The 25,473-nt window shown below is 34.0% G+C and overlaps 1 long non-coding RNA gene across 1 annotated transcript; it reads left to right on the top strand.

Moving 5' to 3' along the window:
* The first annotated feature begins 7,391 nt into the window (after positions 1-7,391).
* Positions 7,392-10,083, top strand: LOC139470986 (uncharacterized). Its single transcript, XR_011653812.1, has 3 exons — positions 7,392-7,501; positions 8,661-8,739; positions 9,488-10,083. It is a non-coding gene; the product is annotated as an uncharacterized lncRNA (long non-coding RNA).
* Positions 10,084-25,473: the final 15,390 nt, after the last annotated feature.

The raw sequence follows: 25,473 nt of genomic DNA, 5'->3' as shown, positions 1-25,473 counted from the left end.
TGTCAAAATTTGGGGGGTGCATTTTGTTCACTTAAGTGTGAAACACATAAAAAAATTAACTTGAAAATACCAAGCAATTTGAAGGTTGTTGAAGGCATCTGGAAGGTTTCCGGAAGGTTTCCGGAAGGTATCCGGATGCAAATTTTCTTCATGACTTGCTTCTGGTAAATAATGTTAGCCTGTGCATTACAGGTACCTGTTGTAATATTCTGTGTTTTTTTAATGGTAAATATCCTCCTAAAACATTTTTGGAGAAGAAAATTGTTCAATTTCATATTTTGTCCTTTTCGGATGTTAATGGTATTTAATGAACAAACATCAGTTCTTGTATAATGATATCCTTAAATTTCATGTCCAGACTTCCAGTTTGTACTGAGAAAAAGAAAAAGTTACAGGTACCTGTTGTAATATTCTGTGTTATTTTAATGGTAAATATCCTCCTCAAACTGAGATATGTGGGCATGCATTGTTCACAAGTTGTTTTGCGACATGGGTCCAATGTGTGAAGCTTATTGCTGGTGTCCGCCACCATGATATTGTTGCAATATTGCTAAAAGTGGCAAAACAGCATTCTCACTCATGGGCTATGTGCTTTGATATTTGCCCTTTGGCATTTGGCCCTGGTGAGATTAACAGATTAGTTTGGAACGGTATCAGTACTTGTTATATCGGGACAGTGTAGTTTCATGGGAATATAAAACAGAATACAATTGTCCCAAATTGGTGCATAAGACTAATGGCATTCATAGAAAACACCTAAATAAAGTACAGAAAAAATATCAATGTCATTTGTCTACTAAGGTGGAACTACAACTTTTGTTAAGTATTTATAGTAGGAAAACATTAAGGGCATTAGTACATTTCATATTTGTTCAGCACCTATGTTATGGCTGATCAGTATTATATATCTTTATGCTAATGAAGCAAAACAAATCATGTTTTTGGAAAAAAATCTTATTTATTGATTATATGTCATTTCATTGGTACATATCACAAATTGAAATTTGATCAAGCAAGAAGAGGAACTAGCATAAAGTAACCAGTGGTGTTTGCAAGGCCTTACAGAACAGACGCTTCAATGCCATTTTCTAAATAAACAAATTAGTCAAATCTCAGAAGAATTTTATTGAAGAAGAATATCTAAAGTCAATTATGTTTCTGCAGTAAACCACAAAAGTCATTCAGATTTGTATGGTCAGCATCGGTGTACACAACCTGGACATAGTCACAGTGCTTTGGCATAAATTCATTCAGACTTCATTAGCGTCATAATAAAACCACCTACAGTCACACTGATGTGGCATTATTTATTCAGAATCATCACTTTCTGAGGTGAATCTGTTGGTTGTTATCAGGAGTACTGTTCATCTTCCGGCGAGTCCCTTGTCTGAATTGTGTGAGCAAGATCTTCTTAAATGTAGCTGGTGTCAGATTGTGAAATCCAGGTACCTGAAACATTTCATAACATCTTTAGAAACTTGTTAGTCAAAAGTTATGAAACACACACATATTTACAAATGTTTAAAGTTGTTTTCTCAAACAGTGAGGTATTGACAATTTATCTTGCAACTGATATTTAACCAATCTTTGAACATGTAAATAAGCCATTGCAAACAGAAAAGTGTTCAGAAAATACAAAAATGTATCCGGTCTTCTAAAACAATACCACACCTGAATTTTGCTTGAATGTTTGCGTTACATCAAAGTGTAAGGAAGGGTAAACAAGACTATGCAAAACTAAGTTACATAGGTTCTTATACATAAATGCAACTATTCATAATTATCAAAACACATGTCATGTAAGTGATCTCAAAATACAACATAATGAGCGAGTGAGTTGGTATAGTTTCATGCAGCTTGTTAGCAATATTCCAGCTATGGGCTTCACACATTGTACCCATGTGGTGAATTGAACCCGGGTTTCAGAGACTGTTTCACCCACTAGGCTACCCTTGCACACCAAATACAAAAGAAAGTATATTAGGAATTCAGACAATAGATATTCTCACCAAATTCATTAATTCATTAATGGAAGCTATATTGAAATTCAAATTTTGACAAATTAGGATGAGACTGTAGAAGCATTTATCTACAGTTATTATGGATATTAAATATCTACCGTTAATTGGTAGTCCATCATAGACAGTGATAAGAAATTCAACTGAAAAGTACAACCTGAACCATCAACTAAAAACTATGTATATTACATTAAAGGGGCCGGTCATGTATTACCTGTATGTTCTCATTCATTTTTGACACAACCCTCCCTGAAAGAAAATGCGAAGCACTTTATATTTTATTGTCCATTTTGTCAAAAGTCTCCCCTAGAGACTCTCACATTTTGGGGTGACCCTCCCTGTTTGTTCTGATCTGAATTCAAATATTCATGACTCATTATCATATTTTATCATTCATCTTTTTTGAAAATTAACTAAATGAAGATTAACAATAACATGCAAATCTGCCAAAATATTGGCCTGGCAAAGTTTAAATTAATCATAATTACTGTTATAAAGTTTTGGATCCATCGTCTGTTTCTAAATACAGTGAAACCCAACTTTGACTTGTGTGGCATTGTTGAATCATCTACCCAATGTTCTTTATGCATTGATATGCATCTGCACAGAGTGCTCAAAGTCTGTGTCTGACACATAGTGTGCTACAAGGGAGACAATCTCAAGGGCTGCCTTGGTAGCATCAAGGGATGTAGCTAATCCTAAATAAACATAAAACAAGTGACATCATCTCTTCTACAGAACACATGATCAAAGCCTGCCCCACCTTTGATGTTTATTACCTTGCTACTATAAAAACAGCTAATTAGCAAAATGAACTCAATGTCAACTACTTGTGGACTAGGGATTAACAGGGCAATTAGTGTCGGGTGGGTATTAGTACTTGCAATTGTCTGTTAATTACTTAATGGAGTAGTGACGGCTTAGTCAGTTGTGCCTTTTTAACCACGCTGACTGCTATTCAACTTATCGAGTCAGTTTACTATGTAACATGCTTCTTGGGACCAAGGAAATGTATCTTGCTGGATAACATTTTTTTCTAATTTATCAGAGATAATAATAATGACATTTTTGATGTGCATTTCTTTGTTGTGTTCACTAGGATGATTAGTAGTGATGGTGTTTGAATTATTAGACACTATTTATTCCAAAAGAGGAATAGGTTTGGTGAAGAGGCAAAGCTTATTTGAACAACATATATATTGAAAACAGAAACTGTACAAAAAACAGATAACTGTATCTACAGTTGAAACTATCATGATGCAAATTTTCACTGAATCAAAGTCATATCTTTTCAAGACTCAGATCAGGTTGTAGTGATTGAAGGTCACATTAAACTTGCTAATTTCAAATCATTCATCCCACACTTATGATTTGGTATGTTGTTTTATGCCGCACTCAAGCAATATTCCGGCTATATGTAAATAATCGAGTCTGGACCAGACAGTCCAGTGATTGACATCATGAGCATCGACCCACACAATTGGGATCAATGACATGCATCAACCAAGTCACCGAGCCTGATCGCCACCTGATGGCGTTAGTCAACTCTTTAGACGAGCATTGTCGCCCGTTACGGAAAGTATTGGGTTACAAATATCCCTTGTAAAACCTTTCAACATGTTGAAATGACACATCGAAAGGCCATTGTGAAAAATTGCACCATGTTAGGATTCTTAAATACAGTTTCAGCTTGACATTGAGTACTTTAAACTTTAAAGTGAAAAATACATTCACAACAAGTGAGCTGTGTCTGCCAATCAGAGTCGGTGAGTAAATTGGAGTAGGGGACTAATTTCGAAGGTAAACTTGTTTCAACGTTTAACAACTACATGCATTTGTGTTTGTATGAGACGATGTGTGTTTAATTCCATATATTTTACTTCAAAGCATGTTATCACAATAAATTGAGTCGGGTATAGGATAAGTTGGAGTAGAGGCTAATTTCTATTGTAAACTTGTTTTAACATTTCACAATTATTGGTCTTTGCAAGTTATCAATCCTAGTTTAATTTCATTTCTTTTCCCAAGGTAAAAAAAAAAATAAGGTGTCATTTTCAACAAGTAATAATCACCGTTTTCGCTTTCGGCGAGTATTTCGCCAGTCAGTGCTGTTTTGCTAAGGTGTCGTTTCAGCTATAACCCGCTTATTGCACATTATTAGTTTCAATTTATATTTATAATCATTTTAACCACTGTAATAAGTAAAAAATGAAATAAAAGTATATAGAAAATAAACAAGCACTTGTTATAAAATGTGCATCCGCAGGCAATATTTATAAGATAATCCTGCATGTAGCTGTGGCCATCACACTGAAGATGCACTTCACTTCTTTCTCATATGTCCAAATTACAATGATTTAAGACAGAATATGTACTATTATGTTAAGGGATATGATCTAAATTCAATTCTATTAGGTAATCCTGAAAGGACGTCAAAAATAAACTTAGAAATTCTTAAATCAGTAGAAGACTACATTCAGCTATCCAATAGGTTTTGTGATTGTACATAGCATCTTAAATTTATAATACTATTCCTTGCCGTATATTGCAGTACACTATTACTACTAAAAATGCGACCTGACAGCGCCGACAACGTAGTTTCTATAATAAGAACATGTATATAATTGTATTCCTTGACTGTACTTTTGTCATATCATATTGTATTCTAATTCTGGAGCGGTATTCAAATAAGTTTTTGCTTGTTTACCCATCCAGTTCACATATAAATGTTTAAAACAATATTTAGTAAACAAATAATTTAAACTCATGCAACAACATAGCGTGTCGAGACGATAGACCACTGAAAAGAACATATATATGCACATCCAATAACCCCTGACATCACAAGGCATTGTTTTGCCAGTGTGCCAGGCAACAGAATACTACGAATTACATCACAGGGTACTGTGACCTGTTTGAAAAGTTAGGTACTGTATTCTAAAGGTAGGCCCAAAATTCTAGACAATCCAGTGATTGATATTGTGAACATCAATCCACACTGTTAGATGGTCACTGTCAGATGCCATGAACCAGGTCACTGAGCCTGATCACCTGATCTATTAGGTTATCTCTTATGGGTGAGGCTAAAACGGCACCTCAGCAAAATGTCACTGATTTCTCCAACGAAAACAGCACCTTGATTTGGCAAAAAGGGCTACTAATTGTTGTCTGTTATCTGGAGAGACATGATGATTCCTGGCCGAAATATATATAAATGAAATTTCTATAAAATTACTATTTATTTCCTACTTACTAAAATAAATATGACATATATAGTATACCTGTTGTCCAGTTTCTTGACATTTTAGCCAGACTGAAGTTCAGCTTGACATTGAGCTAATCTGAGTAAAGCTACTGAAAACTTCAAAGCATGTGATCTTTCAATGATAAGTTTAGTTACACCTCCCAATCAGAATCATGAGTAAATTTGAGCAGAGGCTAATTTCTAATGTAAACTATTTTTAGGTGACTAACATTTAACAATTATTTGTGTTTGCAAGTTTAATTGCATTTATTTTACTTCAAAGAAATCAAAGCATATTATATTTTCACAATAAGTTTAGTTGCATCTCCATATCAGAGTCGGCAAGTAGATGCTAGTTTTTAATGTAAACCTTTTTGAACATTTCTCAGTTATTTGTGTTTACAAGTGACCATGCAAGTTTAATTTCATGTATTCGGGCATATTCAGACCCAAGGTAAAAAAAATAACAAGGTGCTGTTTTCACCAGGCAATAGTAGGCGAGGTACTATTTCCCTTTATAGTATAACCCTCTCTTACAACTAGCATAGGTTGATGGGGACCAATTCCAACCCGGAATCCCCAAATGAGTGGGTATGGTTTTACGCTGTTTTTAGCAATACCACAGCAAGGGAAACCTGACATAGACTTTACACATTGTACCCATGACAAGAATCGAACCTTGGTCTTCAGCACTTCAACCACTAGGCTACCCCACCGCCAAAATTCCCAACATGATAAAGTTGTCATCACGGTATTCTTCAACAAGTTCAAGTGAAAATATCCATACCTTTCAAATGTCTTATCTTCCACTTCACAATGTTCACTGTTGCAAAACTCCTGTCATTTAATTTGTTCTTGATTATTCACACCTGCAAAAGTAAGTTTAGTCGGTACGGTATGAACTAAAAAAATGAGTCACTATAGAGTATCTAGATAAAGGAATATAAGTAAGCAAACATATTTCTACATCATATACATTAGCAAGGATTAACATAAGTTAGGTAGATTGCTTATCCTACAAAAATTAAATCACACATTTACTAACATATATAAAACAGAATAAGTGGCTTACAGAAGATAAATAACTTTAATACGTGATCAATATTATTAACATATTCCTTACCTGAATCAGAGACCATATAACAGTCTATGTATTATGGTCTCTGTCTGAATATGTCACATCTTCAGCTCCCTGCAATCGAGGTTGTGAAACATTTCTGCTGTAGGAATATTACATCCGCTGGGATATCCCTTGTCACACTGCCTGGCATGGTAGGCAAACGCATATTCCATACACCACATAGGTATACTTCCTAATACACACTGTCGAAATCCCCGCGGCTCCCAATATGGACTGTATGAACTGTAATCGGCCAACCTCGTCTCTTTCCGTAACTGCTGCAGAAATGACCGCTCGTCATTCGTGACCAACTCGTGTTATTCCGGGACAAGCAAGTCTACCCATAATTCCCTGTATGGCCGAGGGCGCCATTTTGGAACACAAATGTAAACAAACACTCAAACCTCGTGTAATCGATGTACACCGTGATGCTTGATTGCGATATGCTTACCTCGTGTATCGATACATTGTTCTCAATCACCTCTAACTCGGAAATCCCGGTCGAAATCCACCTGAGCCATCCACAACGAGGACGTCAAGTATTTCGAAAACTCGATTAACAGCCGAAGGAAGGAAGAGCAGCTTGCAGATGCCAGGTACGTAGCAGGGCTTCGAGACATAATGTTCCATGAGTTCTATACAGAGATCTTATGGAATGGATTGATTTAGATATTTTCCTGATCTCCATGTTACTACTGTAAACGTCAAGGGCCTTTTAGTTTTGTTGTTTTCGGAAACCCTTTGTTATTATTATGATCAAGTGTTTGTTGTGACATGGCATTTCTATTTGGGCTTGCATAAGAGCTACAGGTGCAGGACTTTTAAGGGTCGTGTCCTTATTTTCAACATAACGCTGGGATTTGATGATGAGGGTTAGTTACCAAGGGTATATATCTGGCAAAGTGCATGTCAAACAAAACGTGGCATTCAATTCCAATCATGTGTTGCCACCTGAAAGTGAGATATGGATTACAATGAATAATGACAGCTTATCAATCTTTAACAAATTCACACTGAAACATTGAAAGGATAAAGACAAGTTAGTTGTTTTCTGTTTCAGCATGTTCAGGGTTTGTGGGCAGGTTCACAGACATCCTCAGGGAGGATACCAAGTATTGAGTGAGTATTTTTGTTTGTGATAAATACAAACTACATGTATTCATCATGGTATATTTCAATGTAATGTGAAACATCACACTCACAATAGTCCAGCTCTGTGATGGCAGCCTGTAAATAATTGAACATGGACCAGGCAATCTAGTGATTGTTATTTTCAGCAAAGATCCATGCCCTCAGAGTATGATGACAACCTAGTCTGACCACTCAATTCATTAGTTGGTTAGTGTTTGCAGCGGTAGAAACTAACACTTTCAGTCCACTAGTCCTAAAATGATAGCATATAGCAAAACCTTTAAAATGTCAAAATGACTAGTGCCAATTTCTAACCCTGGTGTTTGGATGTTGTGTTTGTATGTATGAGTGTATTTAGGTTGGTTTGTTGTTTAACGCCGCACTCAGCTATATGACGGCGGTCTGTAAATAATCGAGTCTGGACCAGACAACCCAGTGATTCATATCATGAGCATCGAGCCACGGAATTTAGATCAATGACATGCATCAACCAAGTCAGAGAGTCTGACCACCCTATCCCGTTAGTCACCTTTTACGACAAGCATAATGGCCTTTTACAGCAAGCATGGGTTGCTGAAGACCTAGTCTACCCCGGAATCTTCACGGGTCGAGTGTATTTAACTTAAATCATGAATCTTATACTTGTTTCTCTGTGCTTTTACAATGTTACCCAAATTTTCTCAGGAATAATCATAATAATAATGATAATAAAGTTTTCTCTTATTCATATCATTTCTGAACAACGTGTCATATCAAGGTTAGATCTCTGTCAAAACAGTGCCATGGAAAAGCCAAACAAATAGCCTAGAAATAAAAGTAAATACTGCATTGCATTAATCTGCATTTCAAGAAAATGTGGCAATAATTCATGGAATGATATTCACCTCGGTGAGGATCTCTCTGCATTGTCGAACAAGTTATTTCCTATGTAATGTATGTGTTGAATGACCCTGACTTTGTTGTCAAAATATTGTTTTAACATTTGTTAAATATGGGGATAAATGTCATCTCTGAATGTTTGACATGAATTATTATGATTAGGGTAGTTCTAAGTCGGAATCACAACTGGGGTCTTTTCATTTGAATCAATTGTACAACATGTACAGTTTGGACATTTCTGTGATGTGAATGCTACTTATGTTTGTAGAATGTCCGGATGAATAAAAGAGACAGTCATCCGTGCAGCATCAATGCAAAGAAAGACCATAGAAGAGCAACAGTGAGTGGTAAATATTTTGAAATAATTCTGTTTGGTTCATGTGGTTATTTTGCAAATATGTCTTCAGTTTGTTCCTTATCGCTGTAGGCACGGATGTCCTATTATCTAAGGCACTACAATTTTCTGTGCAGAGTTGCATCTCTTGGGCTTAGCAGAAACCTATAGTCATGGGTTCAAATCCTGGTTCTCCCCGATTATGTTGCTAGGTTTGTCAGCATTATACACATACTCGTGGGATTCATCAAAGACCTGCATCACTTAGGACTTTCTTCCCACATCAAACTAACATGCGGTGATATATCTGGAATACTGTTCAAAGCAGTGTTAAAGCCAAATCATTTATTTAACACTGCATCCAGCAATAGTTTGGCTATATGACAAGGATTGTGAATATATATTTTTCCATGTTGATGAGTTGAAACAATCACTAAATGACATCTCTTAAAAAGATTCCCAGCTTTCCAAGCCTAATTAATAGATAGGGTTGTGACTGAGTAGGCTCATTGATCACATGTAATCATACCACAGTGATGTGGGATATTGTCCATAATAGTTATCATCGATTTGTCTGGACCGAGTTCATAACATTAGTCACTGGTTTGTCTGGTTGAGATTTGAGATGTGATTATCTTAAATGTTTAGCATATAACAAGACTCACATATGACAACTTAAGTGATTTTGCTGCCTTCTATCTGTAAGTACATGTGGCAACAATTCTTTTTGATTGCTAAAATCTTTTTACATAATGCTGCAGAAACTGAAGTCCTGCTTGAGATCCCTGGATGAGTACTCCAGGTTGACAGTCTGGAAGGACCAGACAAGGGAGTCCTAAACAGAGGCTGCACCCCTTCAGATATCAGAGGTGATTTGCAGACAGCGACGATGAGGGTCCTGTTATTTCAATGCAGGCCGACCGAGAAATTGTATGCCAAATGGTACTGGGACACACAAAGGCTGGTCTGGCTAATGTGAGAAGACCAACCAATGCCAAGCTGGTGTGGAATTCTTCCAGGACATTCAGGAAATTCTTGTAAACACTTGAAAGGAATGATAAATGGGACTTATTGTCTTTAAATGTGGACCCAAACACCAAATGGAAAGTTCACAATTCTACTAACACAATGCAGCAGAGATAGAGTGTAACTGGTATCCCCTCATCCTGGTTCCTGTTCATCCATGGCAATATAGAAAGAAAAGGAGGATTGAGGGAAAGTAAGTTATCTGAACAGGTGAACATAATCCGTAGGTACTGTCAAGCGAACAGTTATCACACTCTGTTATGAGTATTGAAGAATAGGATGAAATTGCATACTGCAGGAACCATCATGTGAACACTGTTCAATGTGCGATATACTACAGGCATATGAATAAAAGAAATTGATAATTTGATTGTTGCTTATGTTTCATTTGCCAGCTGTGTAAATGGGGATGTTTCATGATTTTGCCTCAGTTTAATAGCCACACCTATCTTATGAAACCATTGCTTGGGCATCTCAAGATAAATAACACATGTTTCCTTTGCTCTGAAATCGTCTGATGACACATTGATCTGTTATGTCAAAGGTTAAAGTCACAACCAGACAAAAAGTTTGTTTGTGGTCTAACTCTTCCTTTGGGCAGGGGTCGAAGTTGGAAAAAGGTCGTGTGTGATCTATATATACTACATTTTCCCTTAAATTGCCTTTTCTACAGAAGTCTTAGTAACTCTTATACATATACTGGGGCGGTCGGGTAGCCTAGTGGTTAAAGCGTTCGCTCGTCACGCCGAAAACCCGGGTTCGATTCCCGACATGGGTACAATGTGTGAAGCCCATTTCTGGTGTCCCCCGCCGTGATATTGCTGGAATATTGCTAAAAACGGCGTAAAACCATACTCACTCACTCACTATACATATACTGGTTACATTACTTCCATATTTTGGTCAATGATATGTTGAATTCTACCAAAGGACTGCATATTTGGTTTATGTGCTGGATAGCTCTTTGAAATGTTTTTGAAATATTTATCACTGATATTGAAGGTCAAATTCACACTCAAAAGTGATAACTCATGAGGGGTTGAAGTGTAAGATCAAGGCAACAGTGAAGGGGTCATTCATAAAGTATTTTTGCAATTATAACTAAAATGCCTATTTCTGGAGATATTTGTGAAGTATTAAGCACATCGTTGTTATTTTATTTGAATACACATATATGTGCAGTGGTTACAACTCCAGTGTCAAATTAACTGTCAATCCCTTTTAATATAATAATTCACAGTAACTGAGGAAGAGCTTACTGTAGTACCATAAAACTAGGGTGAGGCAAATGTCAATGAAGTTAGTATTTTGGATATAACAAGTACATGTACCGTTACAAATAGTCTTATTATCATCTCACTAGGACCAAAGGCCCAAGTGAGCGCATTGTCAATGACTTTTTCTTTTTCTCAGTACAAACTGGAAGTCTGGACATGAAATTTAAGGATATCATTATACAAGAACTGATGTTTGTTCATTAAATACCATTAACATCCGAAAAGGACAAAATATGAAATTGAACAATTTTCTTCTCCAAAAATGTTTTAGGAGGATATTTACCATTACAATAACACAGAATATTACAACAGGTACCTGTAATGCACAGGCTAACATTATTTACCAGAAGCAAGTCATGAAGAAAATTTGCATCCGGATACCTTCCGGAAACCTTCCGGAAACCTTACGGAAACCTTCCAGATGCCTTCAACAACCTTCAAATTGTTTGGTATTTTCAAGTTAATTTTTTTATGTGTTTCACACTTAAGTGAACAAAATGCACCCCCCAAATTTTGACATTTTTTTTGGAAGGTTTCCGGAAGGTATCCGGGCCGGATCCAAAATGGGAAGGTATCCGGAAGGTTTCCGGAAGGTTTCCGGAAGACGGAAACCTACACTTTTTTTGCTGTGATATAACCTTGATGCCTCCTCGTAAAATGTATACATCACTTCATTATCACCTCATTCCATGTACCTGTAGCCTTTATGTCTCCTCCTAAAATGTATACATCACTTCATTACCACATGATTCCATGTATATTTAACCTTTCTGTCTCCTCCTAAAATGTATACATCACTTCATTAGCACATCATTCCATGTATATTTAACCTTTTTGTCTCCTCCTAAAATGTATACATCACTTCATTACCACATCATTCCATGTATATTTAACATTTATGTCTCCTCGTAAAATGTATACATCACATCATTATCACCTCTTTCCATGTACATATAACATTTATGTCTCCTCGTAAAATGTATAAATCACTTCTTTATCACCTCATTTTATGTATATGTAACCTTTATGTCTCCTCCTAAAATGTATACATCAATTCATTATCACCTCATTCCATGTATATGTAACCTTTATGTCTCCACATAAAATGGATACATTACTTCATTATCACCATGTACATATAGCATTCATGTCTCCTACTACAATGTATACACCACTTCATTATCACCTCATTCCATGTACATATAACCTTTATGTCTCTTCATCAAATAGTTACATTACTTCAATATCACCTCATTCCAAGTATGTGTAACATTTACGTCTCCGCCTAAAATGGATACATTACTTCAATATCACCTTTATGTCTCCTCCTAAAATGTATATATCACTTCATTCTCACCCTGTTCCATGCATATGTAACCTTTATGTTTCCTTGTACAATGTATACATCACTTCATTATCACCTCATTCCATGTACATATAACCTTTATGTCTCCTCCTAAAATGTATACATCACTTCATTATCACCTCATTCCATGTATATGTATTCTTTATGTCTCCTCCTAAAATGTATACATCACTTCATTATCACCTCATTCCATGTACATATAACATTTATGTCTCCTCGTAAAATGTATACATCACTTCATTATCACCTCATTCAATGTACATATAACCTTTATGTCTCCTCCTAAAATGTATACATCACTTAATTATCACCTCATTCCATGTATATGTAACCTTTATGTCTCCTCCTAAAATGTATACATCACTTCATTATCACCTCATTCCATGTATATGTAACCTTTATGTCTCTTCATCAAATAGTTACATTACTTCAATATCACCTCATTCCAAGTATATCTAACCTTTATGTCTCCGCCTTAAATTGATACATTACTTCAATATCACCTCATTCCATGTCCATATAACCTTTATGTCTCAGCATAAAATGGATACATTATTTCAAAATAACCTCATTCCATGTATATGTAACCTTTATGTCTCTTCCTAAAATGTATACATCACTTCATTATCACCTCATTCCATGTACATATAACCTTTATGTCTCCTCCTAAAATGTATACATCACTTCATTATCACCTCGTTCCATGTATATGTATTCTTTATGTCTCCTCCTAAAATATATACATCACTTCATTATCACCTCATTCCATGTACATATAACATTTATGTCTCCTCGTAAAATGTATACATCACTTCATTATCACCTCATTCAATGTACATATAACCTTTATGTCTCCTCCTAAAATGTATACATCACTTCATTATCACCTCATTCCATGTATATGTATTCTTTATGTCTCCTCCTAAAATGTATACATCACTTCATTATCACCTCATTCCATGTACATATAACATTTATGCCTCCTCGTAAAATGTATACATCACTTCATTATCACCTCATTCAATGTACATATAACCTTTATGTCTCCTCCTAAAATGTATACATCACTTTATTATCACCTCATTCAATGTACATATAACCTTTATGTCTCCTCCTAAAATGTATACATCACTTCATTATCACCTCATTCCATGTATATGTAACCTTTATGTCTCCTCCTAAAATGTATAAATCACTTCATTATCACCTCATTCCATGTATATGTAACCTTTATGTCTCCACCTAAAATGTATAGATCACTTCATTATTAACTCATTTCATGTACAAGTAAGCTTTATGTCTCCTCCTAAAATCTATACATAACTTCATTCTCACCTCATTCCATGTACATATAACCTTTATGTCTCCTCCTAAAATGTATAAATTACTTCATTATCACATCATTTCATATAATTATAACATTTATGTCTCCTCGTAAAATGTATATATCACTTCATTATCACCTCATTCCATGTACATATAACATTTATGTCTCCTCCTAAAATGTATACATCACTTCATTATCACCTCATTCCATGTACATGTAACCTTTATGTCTCCTCGTAAAATATATACAGAACTTCATTATCACATAATTCCATGTGCATATAACATCTATTTCTCCTCCTAAAATGTATACATCACTTCATTATCACCTCATTCCATGTACATATAACCTTTATGTCTCCACCTAAAATGTATACACTACTTCATTATCACCTCATACCATGTATTATATAACATTTATGTCTCCTCCTAAAATGTATACATCACTTCATTATCACCTCATACAATGTATATGTAACCTTTATGTCTCCTCCTAAAATGTATACACTACTTCATTATCACCTCATTCCATGTATTATATAACATTGATGTTTCCTCCTAAAATGTATACATCACTTCATTATCACCTCATTTCATGTATTTGTAACCTTTATGTCTCCTCCTAAAATGTATACATCACTTCATTATCACCCCATTCCATGTACATATAACCTTTATGTTTCCTCCTAAAATGTATACATGACTTCATTATCACCTCATTCCATGTACATATAACCTTTATGTCTCCTGCTAAAATGTATACGTCACTTCATTATAACCACATGCCATGTATATGTAACCTTTATGTCTCCCCCTAAAATGTATACACCACTTCAGTATCACCTCATTCCATGTACATATAACATTTATGTCTCCTCGTAAAATGTATACACCCCTTCAATACCACCTCATTCCATGTATATGTAACCTTTATGTCTCCTCCTAAAATGTATACACTACTTCATTATCACCTCATTCCATGTATTATATAACATTTATATCTCCGCATAAAATGGATACATCACTTCATTATCACCTGACTCCATGTATACGTATTCTTTATGTCGCCGAGTAAAATGTATACATCACTTCATTATCACCTCATTCCATGTACATATAACATTTATGTTTCCTCGTAAAATGTATAAATCACTTCATTATCACCTCATTCCATGTGCATGCACCATCTATGTCTCCTCCTAAAATGTATACACTGCTTCATTATCACCTCATTCCATGTACATATAACCTTGATGCCTCCTCCTAAAATGTATACATCACTTCATTATCACCTCATTCCATGTACATGTAACCTTTATGTCTCTTCGTAAAATATATACAGAACATCATTATCACATAATTCCATGTGCATATAACGTCTATGTCTCCTCCTAAAATGTATACACGACTTCATTATAACCTCATTCCATATACATATAACCTTTATGTCTCCACCTAAAATGTATACACTATTTCATTATCACCTCATTCCATGTATTATATAACATTTATGTCTCCTCCTAAAATGTATACATCACTTCATTATCACTTCATACCTTGTTTATGTAACCTTTATGTCTCCTCCTAAAATGTATACACTACTTCATTATCACCTCATTCCATGTATTATATAACATTGATGTTTCCTCCTAAAATGTATACATCACTTCATTATCACCTCATTCCATGTATATGTAACCTTTATGTCTCCTCCTAAAATGTATACATCACTTCATTATCACCCCATTCCATGTACATATAACCTTTATGTTTCCTCCTAAAATGTATACATCACTTCATTATCACCTCATTCCATGTACATATAACCTTTATGTCTCCTCCTAAAATGTATACACTGCTTCATTATCACCTCATTCCATGTATTATATAACATTGATGTTTCCTCCTAAAATGTATACATCACTTCATTATCACCTCATTCCATGTATATGTAACCTTTGTGTCTCCTCATAAAATGTATACATCACTTCATTATCACCCCATTCCATGTACATATAACCTTTATGTTTCCTCATAAAATGTATAAATCACTTCATTATCACCTCATTCCATGTACATATAACCTTTATGTCTCGGCATAAAATGGATACATTACTTCAAAATCATCACATTCCATGTATATGTAACCTTTATGTTACCGCATAAAATGTATACACCACTTCAGTATCACCTCATTTCATGTACATATAAGCTTTATGTCTCCTCGTAAAATGTATACACCCCTTCAATATCACCTCATTCCATGTATATGTAACCTTTATGTCTCCTCCTAAAATGTATACACTACTTCATTATCACCTCATTCCATGTATTATATACCATTTATGTCTCCGCATAAAATGGATACATCACTTCCTTATCACCCTGTTCCATGTATATGTAACCTTTTTGTTTCCTCGTAAAATGTATACATCACTTCATTATCACCTCATTCCATGTATTATTTAACATTTATGTCTCCGCATAAAATGGATACATCACTTCATTATCACCCTGTTCCATGTATATGTAACCTTTATGTTTCCTCCTAAAATATATACATCACTTCATTATCACCTCACTCCATGTATATGTATTCTTTATGTCTCCTCGTAAAATGTATATACCCCTTCAATATCACCTCATTCCATGTATATGTAACCTTTATGTCTCCTCCTAAAATGTATACACTACTTCATTATCATCTCATTCCATGTATTATATACCATTTATGTCTCCGCATAAAATGGATACATCACTTCATTATCACCCTGTTCCATGTATATGTAACCTTTATGTTTCCTCCTAAAATATATACATCACTTCATTATCACCTCACTCCATGTATATGTATTCTTTATGTCTCCGAGTAAAATGTATACATCACTTCATTATCACCTCATTCCATGTACATATAACATTTATGTCTCCTCCTAAAATGTATAAATCACTTCATTATCACCTCATTCCATGTGCATACACCATCTATGTCTCCTCCTAAAATGTATACATCACTTCATTATCACCTCATTCCATGTACATATAACATTTATGTCTCCTCCTAAAATGTATAAATCACTTCATTATCACCTCATTCCATGTGCATACACCATCTATGTCTCCTCCTAAAATGTATACATCACTTCATTATCACCTCTTTCCATGTACATATAACATTTATGTATCCTCCTAAAATGTATACATCACTTCATTATCACCTCATTCCATGTATATGTAACCTTTATGTCTCCTCCTAAAATGTATACATCACTTCATTATCACCTCATTCCATGTACATGTAACCTTTATGTCTCTTCGTAAAATATATACAGAACATCATTATCACATAATTCCATGTGCATATAACGTCTATGTCTCCTCCTAAAATGTATACACCACTTCATTATAACCTCATTCCATATACATATAACCTTTATGTCTCCACCTAAAATGTATACACTCTTTCATTATCACCTCATTCCATGTATTATATAACATTTATGTCTCCTCCTAAAATGTATACATCACTTCATTATCACTTCATACCTTGTTTATGTAACCTTTATGTCTCCTCCTAAAATGTATACACTACTTCATTATCACCTCATTCCATGTTTTATATAACATTGATGTTTCCTCCTAAAATGTATACATCACTTCATTATCACCTCATTCCATGTATATGTAACCTTTATGTCTCCTTCTAAAATGTATACATCACTTCATTATCACCCCATTCCATGTACATATAACCTTTATGTTTCCTCCTAAAATGTATACATCACTTCATTATCACCCCATTCCATGTACATATAACCTTTATGTCTCCGCATAAAATGGATACATTACTTCAATATCATCTCATTCCATGTATATGTAACCTTTATGTTACCGCATAAAATGTATACACCACTTCAGTATCACCTCATTCCATGTACATATAACCTTTATGTCTCCTCTTAAAATGTATACACCCCTTCAATATCACCTCATTCCATGTATATGTAACCTTTATGTCTCCTCCTAAAATTTATACACTACTTCATTATCACCTCATTCCATGTATTATATAACATTTATGTCTCCGCATAAAATGGATACATCAGTTCATTATCACCCTGTTCCATGTATATGTAACCTTTATGTTTCCTCGTAAAATGTATACATCACTTCATTATCACCTCATTCCATGTACATATAACATTTATGTCTCCTCGTAAAATGTATAAATCACTTCATTATCACCTCATTCCATGTGCATACACCATCTATGTGTCCTCCTAAAATGTATACATCACTTCATTATCACCTCATTCCATGTAAATACAACATTTATGTCTCCTCCTAAAATATATACAGCACTTCATTATCACCTCACTCCATGTATATGTATTCTTTATGTCTCCGAGTAAAATGTATACATCACTTCATTATCACCTCATTCCATGTACATATAACATTTATGTCTCCTCGTAAAATGTATAAATCACTTCATTGTCACCTCATTCCATGTACATATAACATTTATGTCTCTTCGTAAAATGTATACATCACTTCATTATCACCTCATTCCATGTATATGTAATCTTTATGTCTCCTCCTAAAATGTATACATCACTTCATTATCACCTCATTCCATGTATATGTAACCTTTATGTCTCTGCATAAAATGGATACATTACTTCATTATCACCATGTACATATAACATTGATGCCTCCTACTACGATGTATACACCACTTCATTATCACCTCATTCCATGTACATATAACATTTATGTCTCTTCATCAAATATTTACATTACTTCAATATCACCTCATTCCAAGTATATGTAACCTTTATGTCTCCGCCTTAAATGGATACATTACTTCAATATCACCTTTATGTCTCCTCCTAAAATGTATACGTCACTTCATTATAACCACATTCCATGTATATGTAACCTTTATGTCTCCTCCTAAAATGTATACATCACTTCATTATCACCTCATTCCATGTACATATAACATTTATGTCTCGGCATAAAATGGATACATTACTTCAATATCACCTTATTCCATGTATATTTAACATTAATGTCTCCTCCTAAAATGTATACATCTCTTCATTATCACCTCATTCCATGTACATATTACATTTATGTCTCCTCATAAAATATATACATCACTTCATTATCACCTCATTCCATGTATATGTAACCTTTATGTCTCCTCCTAAAATGGATACATCACTTCATTATCACCTCATTCCATGTACATATAACATTTATGTCTCCTCCTAAAATATATACATCACTTCATTATCACCTCACTCCATGTATATGTATTCTTTATGTCTCCTCCTAAAATGTATACATCACTTCATTATCACCTCATTCCATGTACATATAACATTTATGTCTCCTCGTAAAATGTATAAATCACTTCATTATCACCTCATTCCATGTACATATAACATTTATGTCTCCTCCTAAAATATATACATCACTTCATTATCACCTCATTCCATGTATATGTAACCTTTATGTCTCCGCATAAAATGGATACATTACTTCATTATCACAATGTACATATAACATTGATGCCTCCTACTACAATGTATACACCACTTCATTATCACCTCATTCCATGTACATATAACCTTTATGTCTCTTCATCAAATAGTTACATTACTTCAATATCACCTCATTCCAACTAAATGTAAACTTTATGTCTCCGCCTTAAATGGATACATTACTTCAATATCACCTTTATATCTCCTCCTAAAATGTATACATCACTTCATTATCACCTCATTCCATGTACATATAACCTTTATGTCTCCTCCTAAAAATGTATACATCACTTCATTATCACCTCACTCCATGTATATGTATTCTTTAAGTCTCCTCCTAAAATGTATACATCACTTCAATATCACCTCATTCCATGTATATGTAACCTTTATGTCTCAGCCTAAAATGTATACATTACTTCATTATCACCATTTACATATAACATTGATGTCTCCTCCTAAAATGTATACATCACTTCATTATCACCTCACTCCATGTATATGTATTCTTTATGTCTCCTCCTAAAATGTATACATCACTTCATTATCACCTCATTCCATGTACATATAACATTTATGTCTCCTCGTAAAATGTATACATCACTTCATTATCACCTCATTCCATGTATATGTAACCTTTATGTCTCCTCGTAAAACGTATACATCACTTCATTATCACCTCATTCCATGTATATGTAACCTTTATGTCTCCTCGTAAAACGTATACATCACTTCATTATCACCTCATTCCATGTACATATAACCTTTATGTCTCCGCATAAAATGTATAATTCACTTTATTATCACCTCATTCCATGTACATAAAACATTTATGTCTCCACCTCAAATGGATACATCACTTCATTATCACCTCATTGCATGTACATATAACATTTATGTCTCCTCGTAAAATGTATACATCACTTCATTATCACCTCATTCCATGTATATGTAACCTTTATGTCTCCGCATAAAATGGATACATTACTTCATTATCACCATGTACATATATCATTGATGCCTCCTACTACAATGTATACACCACTTCATTATCACCTTATTCCATGTAGATATAACCTTTATGTCTCTTCATCAAATAGTTACATTACTTGAATATCACCTCATTCCAAGTATATGTAACCTTTATGTCTCCGCCTTAAATGGATACATTACTTCAATATCACCTTTATGTCTCCTCCTAAAATGTATACATCACTTCATTATCACCTCATTCCATGTACATATAACCTTTATATCTCCTCCTAAAAATGTATACATCACTTCATTATCAGCTCACTCCATGTATATGTATTCTTTATGTCTCAGCCTAAAATGTATACATCACTTCATTATCACCTCACTCCATGTATATGTATTCTTTAAGTCTCCTCCTAAAATGTTTACATCACTTCAATATCACCTCATTCCATGTATATGTAACCTTTATGTCTCAGCCTAAAATGTATACATTACTTCATTATCACCATTTACATATAACATTGATGTCTCCTCCTAAAATGTATACATCACTTCATTATCACCTCATTCCATGTATATGTAACCTTTATGTCTCCTCGTTAAATGTATAAATCACTTCATTATCACCTCATTCCATGTACATATAACCTTTGTGTCTCCGCATAAAATGTATAATTCACTTTATTATCACCTCATTCCATGTACATAAAACATTTATGTCTCCACCTCAAATGGATACATTACTTCATTATCACCTCTTTCCATGTACATATAACATTTATGTCTCCTCGTAAAATGTATACATCACTTCATTATCACCTCATTCCATGTATATGTAACCTTTATGTCTCCTCCTAAAATATATACATCAATTTATTATCACCTCATTCCATGTATATGTAACCTTTATGTCTCCGCATAAAATGGATACATTACTTCATTATCACCATATACATATAACATTGATGCCTCCTACTACAATGTATACACCACTTCAATGTCACCTCATTCCAAGTATATGTAACCTTTATGGCTCCGCCTTAAATGGATACATTACTTCAATATCACCTTTATGTCTCCTCCTAAAATGTATACGTCACTTCATTATAACCACATTCCATGTATATGTAACCTTTATGTCTCCTCCTAAAATGTATACATCACTTCATTATCATCTCATTCCATGTGCATACACCATCTATGTCTCCTCCTTAAATGTATACACTACTTCATTATCACCTCATTCCATGTACATATAACCTTGATGCCTCCTCCTAAAATGTATACACTATTTCATTATCACCTCATTCCATGTATTATATAACATTGATGTTTCCTCCTAAAATATATACATCACTTCATTATCACCTCATTCCATGTATATGTAACCTTTATGTCTCCTCCTAAAATGTATACACTACTTCATTATCACCTCATTCCATGTATTATATAACATTGATGTTTCCTCCTAAAATGTATACATCACTTCATTATCACCTCATTCCATGTATATGTAACCTTTATGTCTCCTCCTAAAATGTATACATCACTTCATTATCACCCCATTCCATGTACATATAACCTTTATGTTTCCTCCTAAAATGTATACATCACTTCATTATCACCTCATTCCATGTACATATAACCTTTATGTCTGCTCCTAAAATGTATACACTACTTCATTATCACCTCATTCCATGTATTATATAACATTGATGTTTCCTCCTAAAATGTATACATCACTTCATTATCACCTCATTCCATGTATATGTAACCTTTATGTCTCCTCATAAAATGTATACATCACTTCATTATCACCCCATTCCATGTACATATAACCTTTATGTTTCCTCCTAAAATGTATACATCACTTCATTATCACCTCATTCCATGTACATATAACCTTTATGTCTCGGCATAAAATGGATACATTACTTCAAAATCATCACATTCCATGTATATGTAACCTTTATGTTACCGCATAAAATGTATACACAACTTCAGTATCACCTCATTTCATGTACATATAACCTTTATGTCTCCTCGTAAAATGTATACACCCCTTCAATATCAACTCATTCCATGTATATGTAACCTTTATGTCTCCTCCTAAAATGTATACACTACTTCATTATCACCTCATTCCATGTATTATATACCATTTATATCTCCTCCTAAAATGTATACATCACTTCATTATCACCCTGTTCCATGTATATGTAACCTTTATGTTTCCTCGTAAAATGTATACATCACTTCATTATCACCTCATTCCATGTATTATATAACATTTATGTCTCCTCCTAAAATATATACATCACTTCATTATCACCTCACTCCATGTATATGTATTCTTTATGTCTCCGAGTAAAATGTATACATCACTTCATTATCACCTCATTCCATGTACATATAACATTTATGTCTCCTCCTAAAATGTATAAATCACTTCATTATCACCTCTATGCATGTGCATACACCATCTATGTCTCCTCCTAAAATGTATATACTACTTCATTATCACCTCATTCCATGTACATATAACCTTGATGCCTCCTCCTGAAATGTATACATCACTTCATTATCACCTCATTCCATGTACATGTAACCTTTACGTCTCTTCGTAAAATATATACAGAACATCATTATCACATAATTCCATGTGCATATAACGTCTATGTCTCCTCCTAAAATGTATACACCTCTTCATTATAACCTCATTCCATATACATATAACCTTTATGTCTCCACCTAAAATGTATACACTCTTTCATTATCACCTCATTCCATGTATTATATAACATTTATGTCTCCTCCTAAAATGTATACATCACTTCATTATCACTTCATACCTTGTTTATGTAACCTTTATGTCTCCTCCTAAAATGTATACACTACTTCATTATCACCTCATTCTATGTATTATATAACATTGATGTTTCCTCCTAAAATGTATACATCACTTCATTATCACCTCATTCCATGTATATGTAACCTTTATGTCTCCTTCTAAAATGTATACATCACTTCATTATCACCTCATTCCATGTACATATAACCTTTATGTTTCCTCCTAAAATGTATACATCACTTCATTATCACCTCATTCCATGTACATATAACCTTTATGTCTCGGCATAAAATGGATACATTACTTCAATATCATCTCATTCCATGTATATGTAACCTTTATGTTACCGCATAAAATGTATACACCACTTCATTATCACCTCATTCCATGTACATGTAACCTTTATGTCTCCTCTTAAAATGTATACACCCCTTCAATATCACCTCATTCCATGTATATGTAACCTTTATGTCTCCTCCTAAAATTTATACACTACTTCATTATCACCTCATTCCATGTATTATATAACATTTATGTCTCCGCATCAAATGGATACATCACTTCATTATCACCCTGTTCCATGTATATGTAACCTTTATGTTTCCTCGTAAAATGTATACATCACTTCATTATCACCTCATTCCATGTACATATAACATTTATGTCTCCTCCTAAAATGTATAAATCACTTCATTATCACCTCATTCCATGTGCATACACCATCTATGTGTCCTCCTAAAATGTATACATCACTTCATTATCACCTCATTCCATGTACATACAACATTTATGTCTCCTCCTAAAATATATACATAACTTCATTATCACCTCACTCCATGTATATGTATTCTTTATGTCTCCGAGTAAAATGTATACATCACTTCATTATCACCTCATTCCATGTACATATAACATTTATGTCTCCTCGTAAAATGTATAAATCACTTCATTATCACCTCATTCCATGTACATATAACATTTATGTCTCTTCGTAAAATGTATACATCACTTCATTATCACCTCATTCCAAGTATATGTAACCTTTATGTCTCCGCCTTAAATGGATACATTACTTCAATATCACCTTTATGTCTCCTCCTAAAATGTATACCTCACTTCATTATAACCACATTCCATGTATATGTAACCTTTATGTCTCCTCCGAAAATGTATACATCACTTCATTATCACATCATTCCATGTACATATTACATTTATGTCTCCTCATAAAATATATACATCACTTCATTATCACCTCATTCCATGTATATGTAACCTTTATGTCTCAGCCTAAAATGGATACATCACTTCATTATCACCTCATTCCATGTACATATAACATTTATGTCTCCTCCTAAAATATATACATCACTTCATTATCACCTCACTCCATGTATATGTATTCTTTATGTCTCCTCCTAAAATGTATACATCACTTCATTATCACCTCATTCCATGTACATATAACATTTATGTCTCCTCGTAAAATGTATAAATCACTTCATTATCACCTCATTCCATTTACATATAACATTTATGTCTCCTCCTAAAATATATACATCACTTCATTATCACCTCATTCCATGTATATGTAACCTTTATGTCTCCGCATAAAATGGATACATTACTTCATTATCACAATGTACATATAACATTGATGTCTCCTCCTAAAATGTATACATCACTTCATTATCACCTCATTCCATGTATATGTAACCTTTATGTCTCCTCGTAAAACGTATACATCACTTCATTATCACCTCATTCCATGTACATATAACCTTTATGTCTCCGCATAAAATGTATAATTCACTTTATTATCACCTCATTCCATGTACATAAAACATTTATGTCTCCACCTCAAATGGATACATCACTTCATTATCACCTCATTGCATGTACATATAACATTTATGTCTCCTCGTAAAATGTATACATCACTTCATTATCACCTCATTCCATGTATATGTAACCTTTATGTCTCCGCATAAAATGGATACATTACTTCATTATCACCATGTACATATATCATTGATGCCTCCTACTACAATGTATACACCACTTCATTATGACCTTATTCCATGTAGATATAACCTTTATGTCTCTTCATCAAATAGTTACATTACTTCAATATCACCTCATTCCAAGTATATGTAACCTTTATGTCTCCGCCTTAAATGGATACATTACTTCAATATCACCTTTATGTCTCCTCCTAAAATGTATACATCACTTCATTATCACCTCATTCCATGTACATATAACCTTTATATCTGCTCCTAAAAATGTATACATCACTTCATTATCACCTCACTCCATGTATATGTATTCTTTATGTCTCCTCCTAAAATGTATACATCACTTCAATATC

The sequence above is a fragment of the Haliotis cracherodii genome, unplaced genomic scaffold (assembly GCF_022045235.1).
Source record: "Haliotis cracherodii isolate W230 unplaced genomic scaffold, xgHalCrac1.p SCAF_21, whole genome shotgun sequence".
Taxonomy (NCBI): domain Eukaryota; kingdom Metazoa; phylum Mollusca; class Gastropoda; order Lepetellida; family Haliotidae; genus Haliotis; species Haliotis cracherodii.
Note: the sequence above shows the minus strand (reverse complement) of the source record. Positions and strands in the feature narration are given on the sequence as shown.